Raw genomic sequence first — 26,430 nt, forward strand, 5'->3', positions numbered from 1 at the left:
TAAGCTCTTGAGGTGCTAAATATTGACAAGTGTAGGGAGAAGATTTCCCTTTGAAGTGGCAATGTGGTATGCCCCAAAAAAAAATTTTTTGTGATGATAAATATTCCAATCCTATTATGCTTAAGCTCTCCTTTCTTTTCTCAATTCTAGAGGTTTCTCATGTTATTTTGTAGGACTAGATCACCAACTTCAAAATCATAAGGTTTCACCTCCTTGTGAAACTATAGTTGTAGGAAAGATTAGTACACATAGATCTTGTTTAGGAAATTGAGGCATCTCTTATCAAGGACTTGCAACTCTTGTAAGAGGGAAACTTGATATACTTCTTTACACATCAAATTCTTAGGAGATTCTAAGGGAAGGGAGCTCAATTTAAATGGGTAGGATTTCCTTAGACCCATGAGAATTTCCAAATAGAGTGGATCCTATGGGAGTATAAATGGAGGTGTGGTAAGACAAAAGAGAAAGAGAAATAGAGTGGATCCTATGGGACTATCTTTTTGAGGATTTTCAAGACTATTTTATTTGTATCCTTAGGTCAAGATAGTTTCCATGGGGGAAATACTTAATGGAGAAATGTTGGGTAATTTAAAGCTTCATACAAAGTGTGACAACTTCCTTAGTTTTGAAAAGAGTTTAGGTACCAGTCATGATGTCCTAGGGAATGATGAAGAAAAAAATAATGTAGTTAAAGATGAACTTTAAAACCTACTCTACCATGGTATAAATTAGTGGAATAGCCTTGACCCACTTTGTGAAGTACTTCATGGTGATAATAATGTACTTGTGGTCATTTATGGAATCATGATATATTTGATTGACAAGATCAAAACCCTAGCAGTAAAAGAGTTATAGTATGATAGTGGGTTGGAGATCTTGGATGAGAGCATGTGTCAAATATCTATCGTACTAACAAGGAACACGACATCACAAAATGATAGGCATCTTCTTCCATAGAATGCTAGTAGTATCATGTTCTTGTAGTGCTTGCCCCTAGTTCACATTTTGTTTTAATTGCCAAACTCTTTTAGGCTAGTTTTATACTTGATGTTTAGTAGCATCACATTCAGATTATCAGATATTGTTTTACATTCAGTTTATTATATAATGAGATTACTTGGTACTTTGTATTTCATGCATGTATGATGATTATTCAGTGTTTTCAGTTATCGATGATGATTAGTTAGATGGTTTATTATCACATGTGCTTTCTTATGGATACTTACCCCATATTGCATGTGTATGGTGTGCATGTTTATTTTCTTTATGTATGGTGTTTCTGATGTGGTTAGGGAAGGGAGTTGTAGTCACCTGCTAGTCGGGATCTACACGATGCACCACTTCCTGCCATTGTCTGTTTAGCTTAGAATATTGTGTCTGTACATGCATGAATTTTATGCAGGTTGCAGGTACCAAGTATCGACTTCCCTGAATTGCCAGGATGAGCGTACCCTATTGCATTATCTCAATGGTAAGAGAGGGGAGATAAACTCTTAAGTCCAAATCCTAAACCCTCTAGCCAATTGTTCTAATTGATAATTAGGACAAGTATCTGAGTTAAGTACCCTCTGAATGCATCAAATGATGTTATTTCGTGATTATAACCCTTTGTTGCTTTAGTATGTGTTTTGTTATGTTGGATTTTTGTATGTTGTCTTTATGAGTCTTTGGTGTATTTTTCTATTAATTAAATTTAATTAAAAGATTAATTAATGATTTAATTTAATGGAAAATTTTAATATTTAATTAATTGAGAAATTAATTAAATAAAAAGAATTAAAATTGGAGATAAAAGTTTAAGGATAAGTTTAGAACATGATAATATTTATTAAATTTAATAATAATATATTTAGAGTATATTTTTAAATAAATGCTAAATATTATTGTTATTTAAATTAATCAAATATTTTATCAATTAAGTTTCTTAAATAAATTAAAAGTTGAAATATATTAAATTATTAAAGTTTCTAGATTGCATGATGCGAGCATGAGTTAAAAATAAAAGAAATTAATAAGTAAATATAATAATGTTATTTTAATTTCATAAAGTGTGCATGGGTTTAAAAGTAATAAAGATTAAAATAGAAGTCAAGTGGAATATTAAATAAAGTTATTTAATAATCCACTTAATGTGCATGAAAAGATAAAACAAAGATTAATAAAAGCTAATTTTAGAGTTGAGTCTTGTTAGCACAGAGTTCTCTCGGGTGAACTCACAGTTAGTTTCCCGATTTAAGGAAAGAGAACTCCTTATTAACAATTGAAGGTTCATTTTGATGACATGAATTTTTGGACACGAGTTTTAGACATGAATTTTGGAGACATGAATTTCAAGAGAGTAATTTGGGTGTGAGCTCTGATGAAATTCTGGGAACAAATTTGGAAGCGAACTTTCCTACAATTTTTGGGTGGTTGCATATTAGCATCAGGATCAGGTAGGGTCTTGTGTTTTAACCACTGATTGATTCATGAAATTCAATATGTTATGTCTACTTTGTGCCTATAGGAAACTATTTTTTCAGATCTTGATGCATGAATCTTGTGCTAAATGATTTCATCCGTAAATCTAGTTTGAAAAACTATTTAGGAAAAACCTCGTTCTTCAACTGAAAAAAAAATCAGAATTAAATCGGGTTTAGGGTTTGAATTAAAACGAAATTGAAAAATTTTAATTTGGAAAGGGTTTAAATTTTGGAGATGAAAATCCTAGATCGAAAATTGATTAGTTCATCTTAATTTTCCTATTAGATTACAATTGCAATCACTTTAAAAAAATAAAATAAATAAAATTACATATATTTATCATTGAAGATTTGTTTTATTTAAATTTTATAATTGATAAAATTTAATAAAATACATTTAATTAAAATTGATTATATATATATAAGAGAAGGCGTGGATTTTTTAAAAAGATTTAAAAATAATAATATATATATCTCTCATTTATGAAATTGAAGAAAAACATTATATAAAATTTTAAAATAAATTTAAAATATATATATAAATAACTTTACTCCACTCCACTTACCTATTCCCATTGGTGGGCACATGTGATTACTTGCCATAACCACAGGCAACAATAATGTCACCACACAGCTTTTTTAATGGGTGCCGAAAGTTTAATTAAAAACTTTATTAAGTTTTGATTTTAATAAAACAAAAACTTTATTAAGTTTTGTTTTTTAATAAAAAACTTTATCGACTTGCAAATAGCGATATGAAAATCGCTTTAAAACGTATTTAAATGAAAACTTTATTACATGCCCCTTTTTAATATAATATAAGTTGGAATTCACTTTTTTTTGGGTTATGTGATAAAAGTTTTGTTTAATATTATAAATTTTGTATTTAATTTTTAATTTAATAAAGAACTTAACATAGTTTTCTTTTAAGAGTTTTAGAATTGTATTACGTTTAATTTAGTAAAATTTTAATTTAAGTTAGTTTGAGTTAATTAAAAGATTTATTTTTTTAGATCCCATTTATATATTTATTAATATAGGTATATGGTAAAATATTAATATTTGATAAATGATTTACAAGAATTATTATTAATACATATTTATAAACGATTAATTGAATGGATATTATATCTCTATTATTTATTAATAAAATATTAGTTATTTTATTAAATAATTTCAAAATAAGTTATTAAAGGAGACAATGATAATTAATTTAAAAGTATTAATTAATTATTATCAAAATATTTTTGGGAGTAAAATTGAATATTGTAAATTAATAATATTTAATTAGAACACTTAATTAAGTTATTATTAAAATAAACTGGAATCATAAGTTGTGCAATAATATGAATATGTTATATAATTATTAATTAAATATGATTTAATTAAGATTAATTAATAATGAAGGACATTTAATTTAAGTTCTAAATGTATTTAATTTTATTAATATCGATTTTAATAAAATTATAGGCTTCTATTTCTAAGATCAATAAACATTATAATTTGAATAAATAATTACTTTTGATTATTTTGAAAGAATTGACTTAAAAGCGAATAGAGGTTATTGTGCAATCTATAGGTCTGTAAGAATGGGTTAAATTATAAGGGTAGTTCTAAAAATCTTATTTACTTGAAAACACACGTTGAACTAGAAGTTTGCCTTTAACTCAATTGTATGTTTTCAAATCAAAACCAATTGTGAGACTATGATGTTTTCTTTATATTGTTTATGCTTTGAGTGTTATGGGGTTGGTTTAGCATTGACCAGTCTTAGGCTATTACCAGAGGCTTGGGGGTTATGTGTATGTGATGTTATGATGATTTATTCTCAATCTCTCTAAACCCAACCATGGCGATGTGTTGATATGCTCTATGATGTTTGTATTTATTGGTTGTTATTGCTTTCCAGTCTTCTTGTGTGAAGCTGAGGTGTATGTTTATGTGATACTTGACTTAACCATTTTTGAGTCATCGATTAGTTATATTTGATTTGTCTTCTAGTTGCTTGAGATGACTGAGATGCTTTGGATGATTTTTTCTTGATGATGTCATGTTGTGACATGTTTGACTTGACCATTCTGAAGTCTTCGATCAGTATTGTGATTTATTATTGGGATACTTTTTGGTTGCTTGTTGGAGAACCATTGGATAGTGTGATTTATCATTGATGCCTTCAGTTGCTGATAGAGAACTGTTGTGATCATTATGATTATTATTTGATGCTTTCCAGTTTCTCGTGGAGAACTGATGTGATTATTGTGATTTATCTTTGATGCTTTCCAATCACTTGTATAGGGATGAGGTGATTTTGTGTTTTGTGATTTCATGAGCCTAGGGTAGGTTACCTATGTGTAGTGTCAAGAAGTGGCTTGCAATTGGGGCCGGGGCCCTAAGTGGCTGCCAAGGTAACTCATTGTAAGTTTTTTTAATAAGTGATAACATTTACACTAAATGAGAGTAAAATGAACCTAACAAGATTAATTGTATGTTCTCTCCCATGCCTTGAGTGCTAGTACAGACTAGGATGCGGTAGAGAGAACGCTTGGTTACGACCTTGCATTCTGTAGTATGCCTTGTCAATATGAGAGGATACTAGTGGCCACAGGGATCACTAGGGACCTGAGATTCCTAAGGGATTGCTCGGGTAACTTCTATGTGACTTTTGCAATGACACTTTCCCACTTGCATGGTAGATTCCTACTTGTGTCTTTGTGGTGCCTCTAGGTCTAGATGTCGATCTATGTGCTAGAACCCTTTGAGTTAGAATACTTTTAGGATTCCTAGACTTAGAGAGTATTTATTTTATGTGATTTAGTATCCTAGTTGGGACTTGAGACTATCTTCTCAGCACGGTGGGAGTGGACCATTTAGGTTCCACGTGGTCGGGTGGTAGTGCTTTTTCACTCTTACCATTTGAGATCCATCTATTGCTACCGTGTCTGGAGCTTCTTGGTATGCTTGTTTATCATATTTAGATGATGTTGTATACTTATGCTTTATTCTAGTATGTTAGATTTCTTTATGCATATGTTGTAGCATATTTTAGGTGTGATATCCCTATTACTATAGTACCGACGATCTTATTGGTGACTTGGGATGTTATGCGTGGGGGATGGCTAGGGCCCACGATGGTCTAATGATGCTATTGATGGTTGGGAGGAACCACACACTTAGATTAGTTGTGTTTTATGATAGATGGATAGTTGTATTTCATGTTGGATGTTTATATCTTTTATGATGGATGGATGTATCATGTATAGTATATGGTTTCATTTATTTTACTGTACTTTGTATCATGGATTCTTGGAGGATGATGTATCTTTATTTCTACTTATGTATATTCTTTTAGCCTTTCATACCCTGTGACATGTACAGTGGATGATTGAGCATTCTAAATTAATTTGCCAAGAGGCATTCGGAACAAATGTATATTAGATGGACATTGGACTTTATCATTATTCTTTCATGTGGATGTGGTAGTTGTTAAACTTAGATTAATTAAATTTAAATGTGACTCAACGTCTTGGGATCCTTAAGGAATGTAACCTATTATGTATGTTTGTTGATGATTACATGTTATTGCTTCCGCTACTATGTGTTTGGTGTGTATGTTATACTTTCTTGTTTTTTTTTTTTTAAATGTTTGGCAAACTTAGTAAAAATTTAGGTTAATTCTTTTGGATCTCTTGGTGGGGCATTACAGTTCTAAGAAGTTTCTTAGCCAGTGTGAGTCCACTTAAATGGGATCCACAAATTCCTTGGTGTACCTCTTCCAACATTATTATGGTTTCATCTAAATTGAGATAGTAGAGGAGAGTTCCATTAAAGTGTTTATGGAAAAGTGTACCATCTAGAATAGTAAATCAAGTCGTGTGATAAATGAAGATCTTTCTTTGGTTGGTGGAAATGGTAATGGGGATTGTCTTATTATAGAGGCAGGCATAAATATTGAAGTACCATATAGACTCGAGACCAAAAACTTCACACACCAACTCTAATTTCAGTTGTTCATAAGTAGGAAGTATGATAATATTGATAAGAAAAATACATTTAGCATTGTATTATAGCATGGTGATCATGGAAGCTATTGTGGCTTTTGCATTTGTTTCTTTTTTACTAGTCCTTGATATCTATTGAAAGATTATGTCTACAAGGTTCTATTTAAGATCCTCTACAACTCTATGGTAAGGTAATAACTTCTCATGTTTTGTCTCATATTCATCCATTGCGTATTTGACAACCAATTGGGAGTCACCAAAGACAAGCAAGCTCTTAAAATTCTAGAGAATTATTTGTCAAAGTCTTGTTACTAGGCCTTTGTACTAAGCTATATTTTCTATACAAAGGAATTAGATTTTACAAGACTTTAGAATGAGGCACATTATGATGTAACAAACAAGATTTCTACTCTAGAACTGTTACATATTGTGCCCCCGCCAAATATTTGAATTTTAAATACATTCCTGCCCAACGGTCACTTCTCAGATTAATGTTATTTTAAATCATCCCAAGAATATCAAAAAAATAAAATGATGAAACCTTAGGATATTCCTTATTTCCTAAGTTTATTCCTGTAGGCTCGTAGCTTCCTCATCATCAGATCAAAAGATATCTACAGCTGGTGCTATCTCGCTACGGGAAGTTGCACGGTCCTTTGCCATAGTGACATAGCACCTTTTTGCCACATGTTAGGTGGGTCCTCCCTTTCCTTATTGTTTCTCCAATGCCAAATTTTGCTAGATCCATGACAGGTGCTATGGCACTATCAAAAAATCTATGTTCCTCACCGTTAGCGACATAGCACCCAGATGGAAAGTGATACTATGGCAACATCAGAAGGAAGGTGGGTCCCAAGCATGCCCCATCGAATATCAGTGATGAAATTTGGTACACATTGGTAGTTGATCAATATTTTCATTGTCTAAGGTATGACTGTGGAGAATGTGGGTCCTGCTTCACTTGGCAAGCCACAAACGAGGATTTTTCAAATACGTTGGCACGTGGCCAGTTTCTATTGGTTGGCATACTGATAGGTCAGATCCATCTTTCCTACCACTAGATCTTAGGAAATCAATGGTGGGCATTATCTCACTATGGGAAGCTAAAAGGATATTATCCATAGCGACATAGCGCCTCGGTGATGTGTAGCATAGATGACATAATGGGCCTACCCTTCTCCAAAGTGATATTACGGCTCATCCTCGGTGGCAGTTGTTAGGTGGGTCATAGTACAATGGTGGTTTTTCATTGGTCCACTTAGCCAACTTAGTGTGTAATTGTACAATTTTGTTGATCACCATGGATCTAAGAAAATTGATGGTAGGCACTGTCTCACTATGGAAAGCTACGAGGATATTACCCATAGTGACATAGTGCCATTGTGCCATGTGGATCAATGGGGCCAAGTCTCACAAAGATGAGGATGCTAGGTTGTGCCAGGTGGTTGCCAAGTAGTTCATGGGTCTAGGTTTTCAAGTTTCTTTTAAGGGTAGAGAGCAGTAATATGGCAAGTCTTCACGATTGTCAAAGTGGGCACTATCTCACTATGGGAAATTGCTCAGAGGATACACATAGTGACATAGCCCCTCGGTGACACGTGTCCCAGTGGATCCGGTGGAGGCAGTAACAGTTAGCGACTGACTGTTAATGTGACAATCACAGTTAGAGTTTGAGGGTTGGCATAGTTAGTAATGAAAAGAGATGGTCAATCACGTTGGACTCTTGCAAGGTGGCAAGATAAAAGGAGGTTATTGGTCCATGTAGCCCATTTTGGATGTAGAGTTTAGTTGACTTTATGACCTTGCTGATTTAGGTGCTCAGGAATGAAGAGAGTCAGAAATTTTTATGTGATTTGATCTTCGTGATCAATTCCAACCACCCGAAGTGAATGTGAAGCATGCAAAGGAACACTCTACCCTCGATCCAATCCATCTACCTGGTGAAAGAGGCTTAATGGCATCATTTTTTTCCTCTCAAGGCATTATTTGACACAGAAGATCAGATATCATTGCATCTAGATCCATATCCAGATCAGATTTTCTCCATGATTGTTCTCTACAGGACTTAATAGCAGGTTGTGAAGTAATTACAGTTGGAAAACCTCAGTTATGCTTGAACTATAAAGGCAATTTTATGAATTTTCTAAGGGTCAACCTTTCTCTATTTTCTATGTTACTACTCTACAGATTCTCAGTGTAAATTCCCCTGTGCCTCTTAACTACATGATTTTCTATCTTATCTCCTTCAGCCATTGGTATGAAAGTGCAAGAATTCTTTGCCTCTTACTGGTGTTTTGTAGAGATCTATGATTTGCATGACTGTATCTCCTTGGCCTACGAATGCTAATATAAGTGAATCTCTCTTTCCTTATGTCATTCATCTTGGTCTTCTAATCTGCATGTGATTATTAGATTAAAGCAAGTCTGAATGTGTATATCCTTAGTTTCATTCTAGTTCAATAGTGCATATATGGGGTAGAGATTGGTCTAAACACTTTATTTTGGTGCATCACCTCTTTAGATTAGATTAGGTAGATTTGCTTTCATGCTCTCATTCTCCCTTTTCCTCTCCAAGAGTAGTTAGGTGCATCCTGATAGTAAGAGGAAGTCAGCCTTCTCCAGAGACTCAACCTCACAGTTCAAGTCCCATAGCTTGGAGGTTGTTTCCATGTTTCACTAGGTTGTCCTCATGCATAGGCTTTGGACAAGGGTGCAAACCTAAGTGATAATAGTTTTTGGCAAGCCTAGTGGGACAACATCTTTTTAGAAAATTTTAAGCCTACTAGTGTCAAAAGGGAAGATTTCAAGATCAATATCATGGAGATAGTATTGGCTTTGGTGTTTAAGCCTTCAAGAGGCTCATTCTTCAAAGTACTTGGCAACTCTGAGCTTCAAATACATAGCTAGTTCCAGACCAAAGTTGCAGTGATTCATGCCCAAAGCTGAAACAAGGGCATCTTCTAGAGGTAAGTTTCAGTATCAAGAGCTTTCATTTTCAAACCCTAGAAGAAGGAAGACTAGAATATCTTTATCACCAGTTAGGAGTGCAATAGTAACAAATACACCTACAAGATCTATCTCTACTCCTCCTACTATTAGAGCTCAGCCTAGACTACCATCAATACATATCAATAGATCACTTGTCTATATGGCATTGCCTAGAGCTCATACTTTTTCCACCTTTAATGGTGGAAGCCCTCTCTTATTAGCCCAAAGACATGACATACCAGTAGCTGCACTCAAAAGTATACCAGAGTTTACTAGTGAAACTTCTATCTCTCCCTCAGAACACATTCAAGAGGTTACAAATGTCTTGAATATCCATGGCATTATAGAGGATGATGTTGTAGTTAGGCTCCTAGCATCATCCTTGAAAGGAAAAGCACTACAATGGTATAGAGGTTTAGCTCATGGTTCTATAATAAATTAGGATGGATTAGGAGAAAGATTGTGCAAACATTTTGAGGATAAAAGTGACTATTTGTCACTTTTGGAGTAGTTGACTACTATAAAAAGAGCCCCCCATGAATGTATGACTAATTTTAATTATAGATTTCAAAAGACATGAGATATAATACCTACTTTAGTGAAGCCTACCCTCGGTAATGCCTTCTTGCGTTGCCTTAGAGATTTTAATAGTGATATTGCCACTACAATCCAAACTATGGGAGGAGATACCTTACCTAATGCTTATGAAATAGCAATAAAATTAGAGAACATCCTAATAAAAGGAGTTAAGCTAGCTCTAAGGCCTCCTATGCCTTTCTTCCCTGATGTTCCAAATCATCAACCAATAATGGATCCCCTTCCCACAACTTCCACATCACAATCCCTTGCCCCAGTCCCTCAAGCTTCCACATCCTCAAATGGGATAGATGAAATCAAAGAGATGATGCAATCTCTAATTTAGAACATGGATAAAAGAGAAAAGAACCTAGAGAAAAGATTGCAAGATTATGGGAAGAAGCTGGAGGACAACTCCTCTATGATGCAGAAAGTAAGCAACAAAGTGGTGACTTTAGAGATACATCAAGCTCAAGGTAGTAGGCCTCATCAATTGCAATATCAAACTCCAACTAGTGGTAGGCCTCCAAATCCTAATCATTGGAACAATTCTTTTGATTAGAATAGGCAGGGTGGCCATGCTTCAACCTCAAATGTAAACCAAAGTAGGGCCATAGTCCCTCAAAACAATATGGCTCAAGATCAAGATTTTTGTCCCTCCTGTAACTACCCCTATGCCTATTGTATGTGTCAGAAGGCTGAATATTTTATGGCTTTGATAGTCCAAGAGCCTGCAATACAACCATCATACAAGGACAACCAATTTAAAGATGCCTCAAATATGAAAAGATAGGGTGATTGCTCTTTTATGAATCATCAGATGGAGGAGCATTGTAATGTAAACCATGATTCCATTTCTCATAACACTAGAAGAAAAATAAGAGCTATGGAAGATGCTATCCCTCTTCCCAAATAGGCCTCAACTTCAAATGCAATATCTCATGAGCAAGAAGAAAATAATCAATCAAGTGCCTTTCAGTAGCAAAGGCAAAATCATGGCAGAAAGGATGCAAGTGATCCTCGGGTTATTCCATCTCAACCTCATACAATTGCAGCTCCCAAAGCTTCTACCAAAGCACCTGCTATGCCATTCAGTGTAGCAGAGAAAATGAAGAAGAAAAATGTGAATATCTTCATGTGAGATGTTGTTTCTACTATACCCATGCAAAAGAGGTTGATGCAGCAAGAATTGGAAAGAATTGAACTAAAGGATTAGACACTTAGCATGGAAAGTGCCACAAGCCTAGTACAAAAATCAAGGGAGGTAGAAACAAGTAAAAAGGTTAGACCTCCTCCATTTATGTTTTTCTAATTATAGGGGGCAAAATAGTCCATAATTGCATGATTGATTCAGGGGCTAGCAGTTCAGTGATGCCTAGGTGTGTTGTTGATGCTTTGGAAATGAAATATGAACCCATTGTTAGGGATGTATTATAGTTGGATGGTAGTACTATCAAGACTATAGGGATCCTTAGGAATGTGAAGATGGCCTTACATGCATGCCTTGGTTGTACTGTAACCCAAGATATCTCTATTGCTGAGGTCAAGCCATATTTTGCCATCTGTCTGTCAAGAGACTTTACTGTCCAAATAGGTGGTTTCATATCTTCTCATTGGTCATATATGTCTTTCAAGATGAGATATGGAGCCAATGATTAAATCAAAGTAGAGCCTCAAGCCCTCCATCATACTCAATCTTACACCCCTAATTCCATCAACATGAATTGCCCTATCCTAGAGATGGATGAGAATGACATAGTGAATGAGTCCACCACTTCCCTAGCAGAGATACCTAATTTTCTCCTAGATGAATGGGCTAATGCATATCAATTTGACGCTATGCTAGAAACCCTTGAGATAGGCCTTATTACATATTGTATATTGGTGAAAGATGCTCTAGTTCCCAATCTTGTGGGTACTAAAGAAGATATGAATGGGATATGGAGTATGTACTTTGATGGCTCAAGAAATAAGGTTGGGTCAGGGGATAGTGTAATGTTAATTTCTCCTACATAAGTAAGGTATTACTTCTCATTCAGACTCCAATTTAGTTGCACTAATAATGTAGCCGTGTATGAATCCTTGATTCAAGGTCTCCTACTTGCTCAAAAAAGAGGAATCCAAGCCTTAAGGGTGAATGGAGATAGTGAGTTGGTGGGTAATCAAGTGAGATCAAAATACCACCAAGAATGGTTTGCTCAAGTCTTATAAAAATAGGGTATGGGATTTTCTTGAAGGTTTCAATGCATTTAATATTCAAAGCATCCCTAGAAAAGATAACAAACATGTTGATAGACTTGCAGCAATAGGTGCATCTTATGATGTGCCAGGGAATCTTGAGGAGGGGAAGAAGCAACAAATCAGAGTGGTAGTAAGGCCTGCTATCCCTGATAGCAACACCCATTGGCAAGTGTTTGAATTTGATGAGAAAATTGTAAGCTTCTTGTAGAATGAGGCATAATTTTTAGAGAGAAATCAGTCAAGACTGCAGGATTAGTATGGTGATTAGATCATTCATCTCAATTCTAACAAATTTCCTAAGGGTCTCATTACCTTAGAGAGTTTTTTCAATCCTAATGACCAAGCAAGAGGCAGGGCGATGAACCTAGCTATTGATGAAGATGACTACACTCCAGTCATGGGTGCTGATGGAAAGTTCTTAAACATGGAGAAGTCTATTCATCTATGTCAAGAATTTAATGATGTATTTGCTTGGACATATGATGACTTAAAGGGCTTTGACCCAAGGTTGTTTTAGCATACCATAGATTTAATTAATGATTTAAAACCAATAAGACAAAAATAGAGACTAGTGAATCCTAAGATTGAACCCTTAATGAGAAAGGAGCTATCCAAATTGATTGAGGCCCACATAATTTTCCCTATCAAACACTCATCATGGGTAGCAAACCTTGTCCTTGTTAGGAAGAAGAATAGAGAAATTAGATTGTGTGTGGACTTTAGGGACCTTAACCAAGCTTCCCTTAAAGATCATCATCCTCTCCCTTCTATGGAGAAAATTTTGTCCAAGGTCAGTGGTTTAAAGAGATTTTCATTTCTTGATGGATTTTCTGGCTACAATCAAGTGCTGGTTAAAGAGTCTGATAGGTACAAGACTACATTTACCACTAAATGGCATACCTATGCTTATTGTAAAATGCCATTTGGACTAACCAATGTAGGTGCTACATTTTAGAAGGCAATGGAGATGGCCTTCAAAAGATTGATTGACAAGTTTGTCTTAGTTTACCTTGATGATATCACTATGTATTCAAAGGATGTAGAAGATCATTTTGATCATATAAGAAAAGTATTCTTAAGATGTAGAGAGTTTGGGGTTTCCCTTAACCCAAGCAAGAGTTTCTTTGCTACTAACCAAGGAAAATTATTAGGACACATTGTATCTAAGGATGGCTTAACCATTGATCCAGAGAGAACAAAAGAAATACTTTCCCTCCCTCTTCCTAAACACAAGAAAGGGCTGCAAAGTTTCCTAGGCAAGATAAATTTTGTGAGAAGATTTATCCCTAATCTTGCTACCATGGTGAAACCTCTTATAGCTACACTCAAGAAAGGTATGGTCTTTGCATGGACCAAGGAAGGGAAGGAAAGTTTTGAAGAGATCAAGACAGCCATAGCCTCAACCCCTACTCTCATGAATCCAAATTTTGAGAAAGATTTCATCCTTTATACCCTAGGTGGTGAGTCAAGAATTTTTTATGTCCTAACCCAAAGAAATGATAAAGGTGACAAGTAGCCCATAGCCTTCTTTAGTGAAGGGCTTAAAGAGTATGAACATAAGTATAGTTATGTTGAGAAGCAAGCCCTTGCAATCATTAGAGCTTTAAAGGAATTTAGACACCTCCTGTCTCATAATAAGATTCATTTGTTAGTACCCTATGCTAGTGTGAAGGATTTCCTTTTGAGAAAAAATATTAGTGAGAAAAGAGCTGGCTAGATTACTAAAGTGATGGAATATGATATTGACATTCAGATTACCAAGCTAGTAAGAGGGAGGGGGTTGTGTAAACAGATGTTATTATCTCAAGAACCTAATGAGGAAGTTGCTATGATACTGACAAAGCAACAAGAGGTAAGAAATAGCAACCCAAGGAGTTGGACGGATGATATGATGAATTTCTTATTAGACAATGGATACCTCAAGAGTTAGATAGAACTAAAAAGAGATAGTATAGATTACAGTCAATTCCTTATGTCATAGTTGACGATGTCCTCTTTAGAAAAGATTTTAATTGAGCCCTATTAAGATGCTTTGATACAGACCAAGCTGAAAGAGTGATCAAAGAACTTTATGATGGTCCTGATGGTGGCCACTTCCTAGCAAGGACAATTGCAATGAAGATCATGAGGGCTAGTTATTACTAGCCACCTTCGTTTAATGATTGTCATAAGTATGTAAGGAAGTGTAAAAAATGTGCCTTCTTCCCTAGCAAACAAAGACTTGTAGTTCTTCCCCTTTATCCTATCCAGGTGCCTTTTTCTCAGTGGGGATTGGATTCCATAGGCCCTATCAATCCTCCTTCTAATTCAGGTCACAAATGGATTTTAGCTACTACAGATTACTTCACTAGATGGATAGAGGTAGTTGCATTGAAGGATGTCACTGAATCTTCAGTTATGGAATTCCTTGATGGAATTATGACTAGGTTTGGTGCTCCTTCAACCATTATTTTAGATAATGCAAAGTCTTTTGTTGGAGGTTAGATTTGTGCATGGGCAGTGGATCATAATATCTATTTGAGCATATCCTAAAATTACTATCCTCAAGGTAATGGTTTGGCTAAGTCCTCCAACAAGAACCTGATTAGGATCATGAAAAGGACAATAGAAGATAACCAGGGGTGTTGGCATAAAAAATTGAAGAGTACACTATGGGCTGACAGAATAATGCCTAAAAGGTCAATAGGGAATTCACCATTTGTGCTAGTCTATGGCAGAGAAGCAAGGGTTCCAATTTCATTGGAGTTCCCATCCCTAGAGTTAGCTCATCAGCTAGAGTTGATTGAAGATGATGCCATGATAGTAAGAATGGCAGAGCTGATGGAGTTGGAAGAGAAGAGAAGTAAAGCCATGCAGACCCTAGAGACACACTAGCAGCAGGTAAAAAAGAGTTTTGACAGGAAGGCTAAGGTCAGAATCTTCAGGCAGGGAGATTTGGTTCTAAAATGGGATGCAAATAGGGCAAAACTAGGAAGACACTCAAAGTTTGATGCATTGTGGAGTGGTCCCTATCTGATTATTAGTTGCAAGCAGGCCAATGCTTTCTAGTTAAGCAGGCCTAGTGGTGAAATTTTGCCCATCCTAGTCAATGGGATCTATCTCAAGCCATGTTTCTAAGGGTTTGAGATTCCATGTACATAGTTAGTTTAGTTTTGTTTCTAGTTTGTTCTCTACTTTTCCAAGAAGTGCACAAGCATAGGATTGTCTTCATGAGACAACAAGTTTTGAAATTTTGAAGGTTGCAGAAGGAGGTTTTGGTCTCTGGTTCGAGTTGTAGAGACAGGGGTTTCAGGGTTTCCCTCTCAGAGGTAGGGTTAGGGTTTCATAGTATACATAGGATCCACATCTTTTTGACTCTGTAATCCAATGGATGCATGAGGTCACTAGTCTATGCATAGCAAGCTAGCATCCCCTATGAGTCGCCAGAAATGTTACATATTGTGCCCCTGCCAAATATTTGAATTTTAAATACTTGCCCACCCAACGATCACTTCTCGATTTAATGTTATTTTAAATCATCCCAGGAATATCAAAAAAATTAAATGATGAAACCTTAGGATATTATTTATTTCATAGGTTTATTCCTACAAGCTCGCAACTTCCTCATCATCAGATTAAAAGATATCTATGGCTAGTGCTATCTCACTATGGGAAGTTGCATGGTCCTTTGCCATAGCGACATAGCACCTTTTCACCATGTGTCAGGTGGGTCCTCCCTTTCCTTATTGTTTTTTCAGCACCAAATTTTGCTAGATCCATGGTGGGTGTTATGGCACTATCAAAAAATCTATGTTCCTTGCCATTAGTGACATAGCGCCCACATGGAAAGTGATACTGTGGTGACATCAGAAAGAAGGTGGCTCCCAAGCATGCCCCTTCAGATATTAGTGATAAAATTTGGCACACATTGGTAGTTGATCAATCTTTTCATTGGCTAAGGTATGACTATATAGAATGTAGGTCCTGCTTCACTTGGTGGGACGCAAATGAGAATTTGTCAAATAGGTTGGCACGTGGCCAATTTCTATTGGTTGGCATACTGATAGTTTAGATCCATCTTTCCCACCACTAGATCTCAGGAAATCAACGGTGGGTGTTATCTTGCTATGGGAAGCTATGAGGATATTATCCATAGCGACATAGCACCTTGGTGATGCATGGAACAGATGATGTAATGGGCCCGCCCTTCTCCAAAGTGACATTATGGCTCACCCTCGGTGGCAGTTGTTAGGTGGGTCATAGTACAATGGTGGTTTTTCATTGGTCCACTTAGCCAACTCAGTGTGTAGTTGTACAATTTTGTTAATCACCATGGATCTAAGGAAATTGACTATAGGTGCTATCTCGCTATGGAAAGCTGCGAGGATATTACCCATAGTGACATAGCACTATTGTGCCATGTGGATCAGTGGGGCTAGGTCTCACCAAGATGAGGATGCCAGGTTGTGCCATGTGGTTACCAAGTGGTTCGTGGGTCCAAGTTTTCAAGTTTATTTTAAGGGCAGAGCGCAGTAATATGGCGAGTCTTCACGATCATCAGATCAGTCTAAATCTACGGTGGGTGCTATCTCGCTATGGAAAATTTCTCAAAGGATACACATAGTGACATAGTACCTCAATGAAACATGTCCCAATGGGTTCAGTGGAGGTAGTAATGGTTAGCGGTTGGTAGTTAACGTGACCGTTGCAGTTGGAGTTTGAGGGTTGGCGTAGTTAGTAATGAAAAGAGATGGTCAACCACGTTGGACTCTTGCGAGTTGGAAAGATAAAAGGAGGTTATTGGTCCATGTAGCCCTTTTTGGATGTAAAGTTTAGTTGACTTGTTGACCCTGCTGATTCAAGTGCTCAGGAATGAAGAGAGTCAAGAATTTTTATGCGATTTGATCTTCGTGATCAATTTTGACCACCCAAAGTGAATGTGAAGCATGGAGAGGAACACTCTACCCCCCAATCCAATCCATCTACCTAGTCAAAGTGGCTTAATGACACTATTTCCATCCTCTCAAGGCATTATTTGACACAAGATCAGATATCATTGCATCTGGATCCGTATCCAGATCAAATTTTCTCCATGATTGTTCTCTACAGGACTTAATGGTAGGTTGTTGTGAAGTAATTATAGTTAGAAAACCTCAGTTATGCCTGAACTATAAAGAAAATTTTATGAATTTTGTAAGGGTCGACCTTTCTCTATTTTCTCTGTTACTACTCTGCAAATTCTCAGTGTAAATTCCCCTGTGCCTCTGAAATACATGATTTTCTATCTTATCTCCTTCAGCCATTGGTATGAAAGTGCAAGAATTCTTTGCCTCTTACTAGTGTGTTGTAGAGATCTATGATCTACATGACTATATCTCCTTAGCCTACGAATAATAATATAAGTGAATCTCTCTTTCTTTGTGTCATTCATCTTGGTCTTCTAATATGCATGTGATTATTAGATTAAAGCAAGTTTAAATGTGTATATCCTTAGTTTCATTCTGGTTCAATAGTGCATATATGGGCAGAGATTGGTCTAAACACTCTATTTTGGTGCATCGCCTCTTTAGATTAGATTAGGCAGATTTTCTTTCATGCTCTCCTTCTCCCTTTTCCTCTCCAAGAGTAGTTAGGTTCATCCTGATAGTAAGAGGAAGCCGGCTTTCTCTGTAGACTCAACCTCATAGTTCAAGTTCCATAGCTTGGAGGTTGTTTCCATGTTTCACTAGGTTGTCCTCATGCATAGTCTTTGGACAAGGTGCAAACCTAAGTGACAATAGGAACCTTTATGTGTGAAAGAACCATTGAAATAGAGCTTCCACTTCATACTATGGGTGATAGTAATTATTAATTTATCTAGAAGATCAACTATGATAGGGTGCTCTCCTAGAAGAGGAGAATTTCTTATTTGGTTGGAAACTATTTCTACCTTTATAGCCTAATGGTTTACATAGATAATGTCAAATTCACTAAGAATTAGAACCCATTTTTCTATGTGATTAGTGAGTGCATCTTTTGATAATAGATATATGAGAGGATCCACATTGGTGATGAGTTGTGTACTATGATAAGAATGTAATGATGTTACTTCTATATGTAATTACAATGAAACAATCTCTTTCAATAGAACTGTAGTTCAACTTATAATTAACTCTAGTGTTCTTTTGAGATAGTAAATAAAAAATTTATTTCCATTGTCATCTAGCTATACTAAAAGAGAACCCATTGAAACTATGGTAGATTATATGTACAAGATTAAAGGTCAACCTACAATAGGTGGGATCAACACTAGAATATTTTCTAGATATACCTTGAATTGTTCTTATTGTATTATATGTACAAGATTAGAGGTCAACCTAAAATAGGTGGGATCAACACTAGAGGATTTGCTAGATATACCTTGAATTGTTCATATTCTTTCTAACATAGGTAATCCCATATGAACTTGATATATTTGTTGAGAAAATGCATGAAGGGATGGACCTTATATGCTAGTTGGGACATGACTCTTCTAATGGAATATAGTATGCCTTGTAAGATGAAAATTTGTTTCAATGTGTCAGGAGGAGGCATATGGAGGATAAATTTCACTTTCATGGGGTCTACCTCAATTCTTTTTCTTAACCCACAATTTTCATAATTGTACATCTAAGACACATTTCTTAGGATTAAATTGCACTTTATACTTCTACAATCTATCAAACATCATGGTAAGAACAACAATGTGTGAGTCAGATGTCTTTAATTTTCTGAGGATTTCATCAATGTAGTCCTTCATTGCTATATTTAGAAGGGCATGGAAAACAGTGGTCATCATGTGCTGTTAGGTAGTGCTAACATTACTAACACCAAATGGCATGAATTGATAACAAAATGCTCCTAAAGGGGTAGTAAATTTCTTTTTATGTTGATCTTCATCTATAATTATAATTTGATTATATCTTGAAAACACATCCATTTGAGATAACAATTATGTCCAATTGTTAAATCCACTATGATTTTTATGCTGGGTAGTGGAAAATAATCCTTGGAACATGCAAAATTATGATTTTAGAATTGTGAACATGTGTATTTCCCTGATAGCTTTACCTTTAGGTGCAATGTTGGAAACCCATTTAGGATAATCAATACGTCAAATGAACTTCTTCTCTAACATTTTTTGAGTGTAACCTTGGATTCTCTCATAAATGGTGCAAAAGGATCAAGGCGTGTTTATCTAGGGCTTCATTTTTAGTAATTATAAATGAGGTTCCTTCTAGTTTCTTCTCTTCTTCCCAAGGAGTGAGACAAGGAGATCCAATATCTCCTTACTTTTTATTATTATGACAGAAGCATTTAGCAGGTTGATCTCCTCAAAGAATCATGTCCAAAATTAGTGGAGGGGGTTACAAATTCTACATTTTACAATTGTGGTCACTCATTCCATTTTTGCAAATGATACTCTATTATTTGGCCATGTGCAGTGCAAGAAGCTAGAATTATGAAGAAAGTCTTAGATTTGTACACTTTAGTGTTGGGACAAAGTATTAGTGCTTCCAAGTCTAAAGTGTACATCTTCTTTACAAATGAACTTATCTCTTCTAAGATAGTTCAAATATTGGGGTTCCAACAAGATATTCTTCCTTCATTCTACCTAGGAATTCCTATATTTTGTAGGGACAAACAAAGTTTTGTATAGTAAATCTGTTATGGACATGATTAAAACTAGAATTTTAGCATGAAAAAGTGGCTTTCATTTTTAGGAAGAAATATTTTAGTCATATTTTTCCTTTCAACTATACCAAATTATTTCACTTCTATGCTTCATGCACTAGTGGCAGTGATTAAAAAAATTAGGCACATCATTAAAAATTTCCTATGGAGTAGTTGTTGTGGTTTCACAATGAACTCCCAATTTCTCCTAGAAATGGGGACCCCCTAGTAATATTTTTTGGTTTTTCTAGACCCCTAGTCCAAGGTCTAAGTCCTTTTTTGGACTCTACCTAGAGTCTAGGTCTTTCCTAGTCCTTTGATTGAAAAAACCATTTGTCAAAATTGAGGGTTTGAGGGTAAAGAGGTGATTTTAGTGCTAAAAGTACACTAGCACACATGCACACCTACCTAAGGTGTGTAAGTGAGCTCTTTTCTCCTTTGGAGATGTGCACTAATGCACATGCATGAGTGCACACTTCCAAAGGTGTGCACTATCCTAAGGTCTATAAATACCTGGGACCCCTCTCCTCGTCTCTTCATTATCTCCTTCAAAGCTCCCATGACTACACCTCTACACCTTCAAAGGTGCACCAAACTTTTCCAACCTACACACACACACACACACAAACAACTAAGTTATCAAAGGTGTGCACATGTGCACCTTGAATAGGTGCACATATGCACAACTTTATTTATGCTCATAAATGTAACAAGAAACCTAAAAAGATTTAAAAAAAAACCTATGTAAAGGTGCACACCTAAAAGACTAGTAAATTAATGGTGTTTAGATGTGCACCATCATTCTAACCTTAAGCACAAAGACTAAGTGAGGGTGCACACATCCACACCCATCAAGGGGTGCATGTGTGCACCCTTAGTGCATTTTGAAGACTAACTCAAGTCCCCCATTGCAAATGGTCAAATGCAATGTGTGCAATAGTGCACATGTGCATGTGCACAACTATATACAAAATGACCTTTTTAAGGTTATTACATGCACCTATCACACCCATCAAGGTGTGCTAACTTGTATTTCAGGGCTTTTTAAGGGGGATTGAGCTGATTTTCTTAAGTTTTGGTGTTTTGGGTCTAATTTTTTACTAATTAGGGTTTGTTTAAGGATTAATTTACAACTTTTCAGACTAATGATTTTCTATTTTGTGTAGATAAGATGGCTTCCTCATCATCCTTTCTTGCAGAAATGATTGCTGCAAAGCCCATAGTATTCAAATTCCAAGGAGCACTAAAGAAATCAAATTTTCAAGATGGACATTTAGAGATTAGAGATACTATGTTCAGACACATCGACTAGAATGCATTCCTTGTACACTCTGCAATAAACCTAAAGAGAGGTCCATGATGGTGTCAACACTTATCAGATCAAGCTTGGTCAATGCAGCATCTCATCCTACATCAATAAAATCCTCAGAGGAAAGAGTTGTTAAAAGTTTCATATACAAGATAGTCTAGGATGTAATACCAAGGAATATTGAGAAATTTTTCCATCTTCCTAGAACAAATCAACATGCAAAGATAACTTATCATTGAGCAAAAATTTGGTATAGGGAGAATGAGAAGAAGGCCACAAAGATAATACAATCATAATTTTTATTGATAGGACACCATTGGGATGGAGAGTAGGAAAGGTAGATATGACTAGAGCATATATGAAGGACAACATTAGTTATGCTATTATACTTTTGAGCATAATCATGGGTTTATCGATAGCTGGGAAACTTCACATCTGGATGGTACATTACATAAATACCATCAAAAACCAAAAAGCCAATTAATTGGGCCATAATACTAAGTGAAAACTTAGATGAATAGCTAGTAGGAGTTAAAGCCAATCCCAAATTTTACATGACATCATATTTGGTGTACTTATTGGTAGCGAGCATGATTGACTATCCAGGACTGTTCAAGATGGGAACCATGCAAGATGCCAATGCTTTGCCCTATGTGGTATATCCTCAATTAGTAAAGAAGAAGTTATTAGACTAGAGCAAAAAATTCTAGATAGTGAATGATGCTTTCATATTTGCAATCATCCATTTCATATAGGGTGCTTATGCTAAGAGGATGTCAATAGAGGTAACAACAAGGATCATAGAGATTGGTACCTATTACATCTAATTTAAAACATTCACTTACCTAAGGGTAGCTGGTACAATGGTGAATCTAAAAAAACTCCCAAGATATCCATTGGATAGGCTCATTGTATTGGAGATTGCAAGAAAAATCACATCTGCATATGACAGAGTGAGAAAACATCATAACAAGACATAAGTATCACCCATTAATATAGGTGCATTTGAGGTGAAGTAGAAGTAGGAAATCATGACTTTTGAGTTAGAGTGGGATCAATATCCCTTAGAAGATTACAACTCCCCTTGTCCCTATTTTGACAATATTAGCAGAGTTTAGCATTTGGCAGGGAAATAATTTGTGCATGAAGATGTTATTGAAGATCATCGAATGAACAAAATAGATGAATATAATATTTGAATAAGAGATTACTCTATATTTGGTAGGGAGTACCTTAAAGATAAAGGTCCCACTCAAGGTTGTTTACCAAGACACTCAAGATGTCTTGGCTCCCTTGCATAACAAAGACAAGATATATGATAGACCTATTATGAATGTGGAGATTGATAGGGATGAAAATGTAGATATAAACCATAGGATAGGGCACATAATTTAGTTGACAAGGGACTGGATCAAGAAGCCTTTTAACCTTGACTTAGTTCCATAGATTGTCACCTTCTAAGCCACAATACACCTAGTAAAGGGTAAAGGTGCAAAAGTTATAGTGCTAAAATTCCCTACCCAATCTCCAGTTAGGCCAAAAATAGTATATAAACATGACAAGGATGTTGGGTACTTTAGAGTAGATAAAGGAAAAAATAATAGGAAAAGATATTTCCCAAAATAAGTTGAGCCTAAATCTGAAGCACCTCAAGAAGAGTGGGCTCAAGTACCAGAGAATGAAGAGCCTCAACAAGAAGTGGCTCAAGATCAAGATATTGCATAAGTTCCCTAACCTAAATAGGAACAAGAATAGGAGAAGGAACCAAAGAAGGAAGTACAAGAGGTGATGCCACCAGCTCAAGAGGAAGAAGCCTCTCCTTTAGCTCCTAAGAAAGCTAGGGTTGTACCTATAAGGATACAGACAAGAAAGAAAAAGATACAAAAGAAGGCTATTCCCATCCCTCAAGTGCCTAAAACCATACCTGAGGTGCATGAAGAAGAAGAAGAAGAAGATAATCTCCCCTTGAGTTAAAGGACTCATTTAACCAGGGCAACAATAGAAGAAAGAAGAAAGAGCTCAACCATAATTTCGCCATCTATTCCTAAGGAACTTATTTAGGTTACTATTTCTAAAGATGAGTAGTAGTGGTGGATTGATGAGTGGGAAGGGTGAGAAATAGATGTCTTCAACATATCTGATTTTGATTTTATGCCCATAGGGACTAAAATAGTGGGTAACCTTTGGGAGAGGATTGGAATGAAATGCCACCTTGATCACAAGGGTTTTTAGGTACATCACCCCCACCATTTTAGGACTTGTCTTTTTTGGACAAAGGTTCAGCCACTCCTCTTCCTCCTATCACATAAGAGAAAGGACAAGCAATACATGGAGAAGAGCCAAAGAAAAGGCTAGTCAATGAATTATTATAGGAGGGGCAGATACATGAAGAATCTTAGCAAACTTCTCAAGATATAGAGGCAAGAAAAATAGCTACAATAGATACAAAAACTTCAAATATAGATCTCTCTTAGAAGGAGAAGACTTTGGAAAGGAGTCATAAGAGAAAAGAGTTGGCAAGCCAAACTCCCTCTTCATCCAAATACATGTCTCCTATGGGTACTACATCAACCTAGCTAAAGAGGGAGGTTATGGTTAGACTAAAAAGGAAGTTGAACTTGAATGAAGAGGAGAGTATGGATGAGCTAGTGGAAGCCATCAAGAATCTTGAGCCACCTATGGGTGATGCATGAACATTGGCCTTTGTAATGAAGAATTAGGATTGAGACTTGTTTGCACATATTTCCATCCCTCCAATAGATGATGACATCAAGGATTTGAGTCCTAATGACTACTAGATCAAGGAGGTCCTTTTAGGAAAACTCACAGTAGACACTACTAAAGTTTTGATCACTACAGGCATAAAGGAGGTCTTTAACTAGGTGGATAGCTATGAGTTAGAGTTGGTGACACTAAGGAAGCAAATTGATCTCTTGAGAGGCTATTTGCATGAAGTTGTGGGCCCTATTGACCTAGATAATCCAGAAATCACTCTTGCTATGGTATTTGAGAGGAGAGATAAGTAAAGTGTATAGTTAGATTCATTTTTTGGTGCATGTTAGAAATGGCATGACAATTTTGAGGATAAAGGTGAAAAATTATACAAGCTAATTTGAACTTGTTACACCATGTTCAAACTAATGTGGATAAGTTGGTATCCATAGTGGACTAGGATTTTGGGCTAATGGATGAGGTACATGCCTAGGGAAAAGACCTTCAAGTGTTTCAAATAATAAAGGGTCAAAGACTTATCGCAAACTCACAAAGGTGTATACAATGGATGAGATTGATAAATTGGAAAATTGGGTTGAGAAGATACCTACCAAAAATAAGGTAATGGAAAGATTTCATGAAGATATTCAAAATTTGAAAGATCAAACACAAGAGTAGATTTTAGAAACTGAGAATTATTACAATGATTCCTACCTTGATATTTTTAAAGATAAGTCAAGAACTAAATTCATTACAATACAATCAGTGGTTCAATAGTTCTAAGAAACCATTGAAGATGCTTCATCAGAAGAAGATATCATACAAGAATTAGTTAAAGACAAGTATAAAGAATTGGATTTGCTAGAAGCTTCCCAAGTGGCATAGATTTTAGAGAAATTCAAGAGCAAGCATCTAGACATAGCTCTAATATAAAGGGGAAGAAAACCTAAAAGCTAGAAATTGAGTTTTGACACTTGGGGAAATTTTGGATGTTTTGGTCCTACCACTAAGGTGTGCAAGGTGCACAAGGTGCACTATTCCAAAGGTGCACCAATAGTTAACTAACAATTCTAAATTTAGAGCTTTCCATGCACCATAAATTCATCCTAATGGCATTTTAACTCCTACAAATGGTTAGAGAAGGTTGAGCTTCCATTTTTAGAACTTCCAAGGTCTCTTAGATCTTCCTACAACTTCTTCCTTCTTATATATTGCTTCTTTCTTTGTTTTAAGACATTTAAAGGCTCATGCACCCATTAATTGATAAAAACAAAGGTGGGGTCCTAATTAGCACCATTTAGAGAGTTAGTTTGTATATTATTAGATTTGCTTTATTAGTTTAAAATTATATGTTTTCATTAAGAGATCTCTCACTCTCAACACAACTTGAGGAGATAATTTCTTATAAATTCAGGAATGTAACATGTATTCCAGGCTATTATTTTGATTCAATAATATATATTATTGGTGCTCTCATGTTGAGTGTGGTTATTCTTGCCAGAGTGTGTTATTTTTCTGGATTCTTGTTCATGATAATAATAGAGCCAACAATTTTTTTTTGTTGATTTGATTGTACAATATTTTAGTTCTATTATTTTTCACATGTTGACTAATTCTACTAACATACCAAGTTGGAGAAGATATCACCCTATTTTTCTTACAAAGGTTCTTGTCTCACATGGGTGCACTTTCTATGGCCTTGTGATTTGATAAGAAGTGAAACATCTTTTAGTTTTACTAAATTCCCATCAATGATTGCATCAGTGAATTTCAGGAAGCAGTAATCCTATTTTCATTGGTTTCCTACCTAAGCTTTTCAATGTTTTAACTTGCATACATGTTGTTATCATGATTTATTTCCATTAGGAATTTCCCTTTCATGTTATTTTCTTTCATCCCTTGTTACCTTATCTTCATTATTTTCTTTACTGAGACTTGGATAAATTAGGAATTCATATAGTTGCATTGTTAGATTGCATTCATTTAAAAATAGAAAATACCAAAAACATATCTCTTTTGTAGTTAATTTTGAAACAACAAGCAAATTGAACATCCTATATGAAATTGGTTAGAACCAGCAAAGGCCTCCCCATGAATAGACACATTTATCTTCAACTAAGTGGATTCTAGTAGGTCACAAGATCACCTAGAACCTTGGAGTTGATCCCAAATTAGATTTTCAAGAGAGGAGTTTGAAAGGATTCCTTCCATTAAGCATCATACAAAATGACAGCTCAACAGTAGCAACATGATAAGACAAATGAAAATCCCTTTAATTTATCTTCAAGATATGTCCTTAGTCAAGCAATGTGGTGGGGTGGGTCTTCAGGATCTTTCTCTTGAAAACAAAGATTATGGGAGAAAGTTGGTTTGGCAAATGATGAAGAAATCAAATAGCATTTGGTGCAAAATAATGCAATCCAAGTACCTAGACTCAATGGATCCCATTCAAATCATCACTGTTGCAACTCTC

The sequence above is a fragment of the Cupressus sempervirens genome, chromosome 3, assembly GCF_028749045.1.
Source record: "Cupressus sempervirens isolate cs-2001-9-10 chromosome 3, ASM2874904v1, whole genome shotgun sequence".
NCBI classification, from domain to species: Eukaryota; Viridiplantae; Streptophyta; class Pinopsida; order Cupressales; family Cupressaceae; genus Cupressus; species Cupressus sempervirens.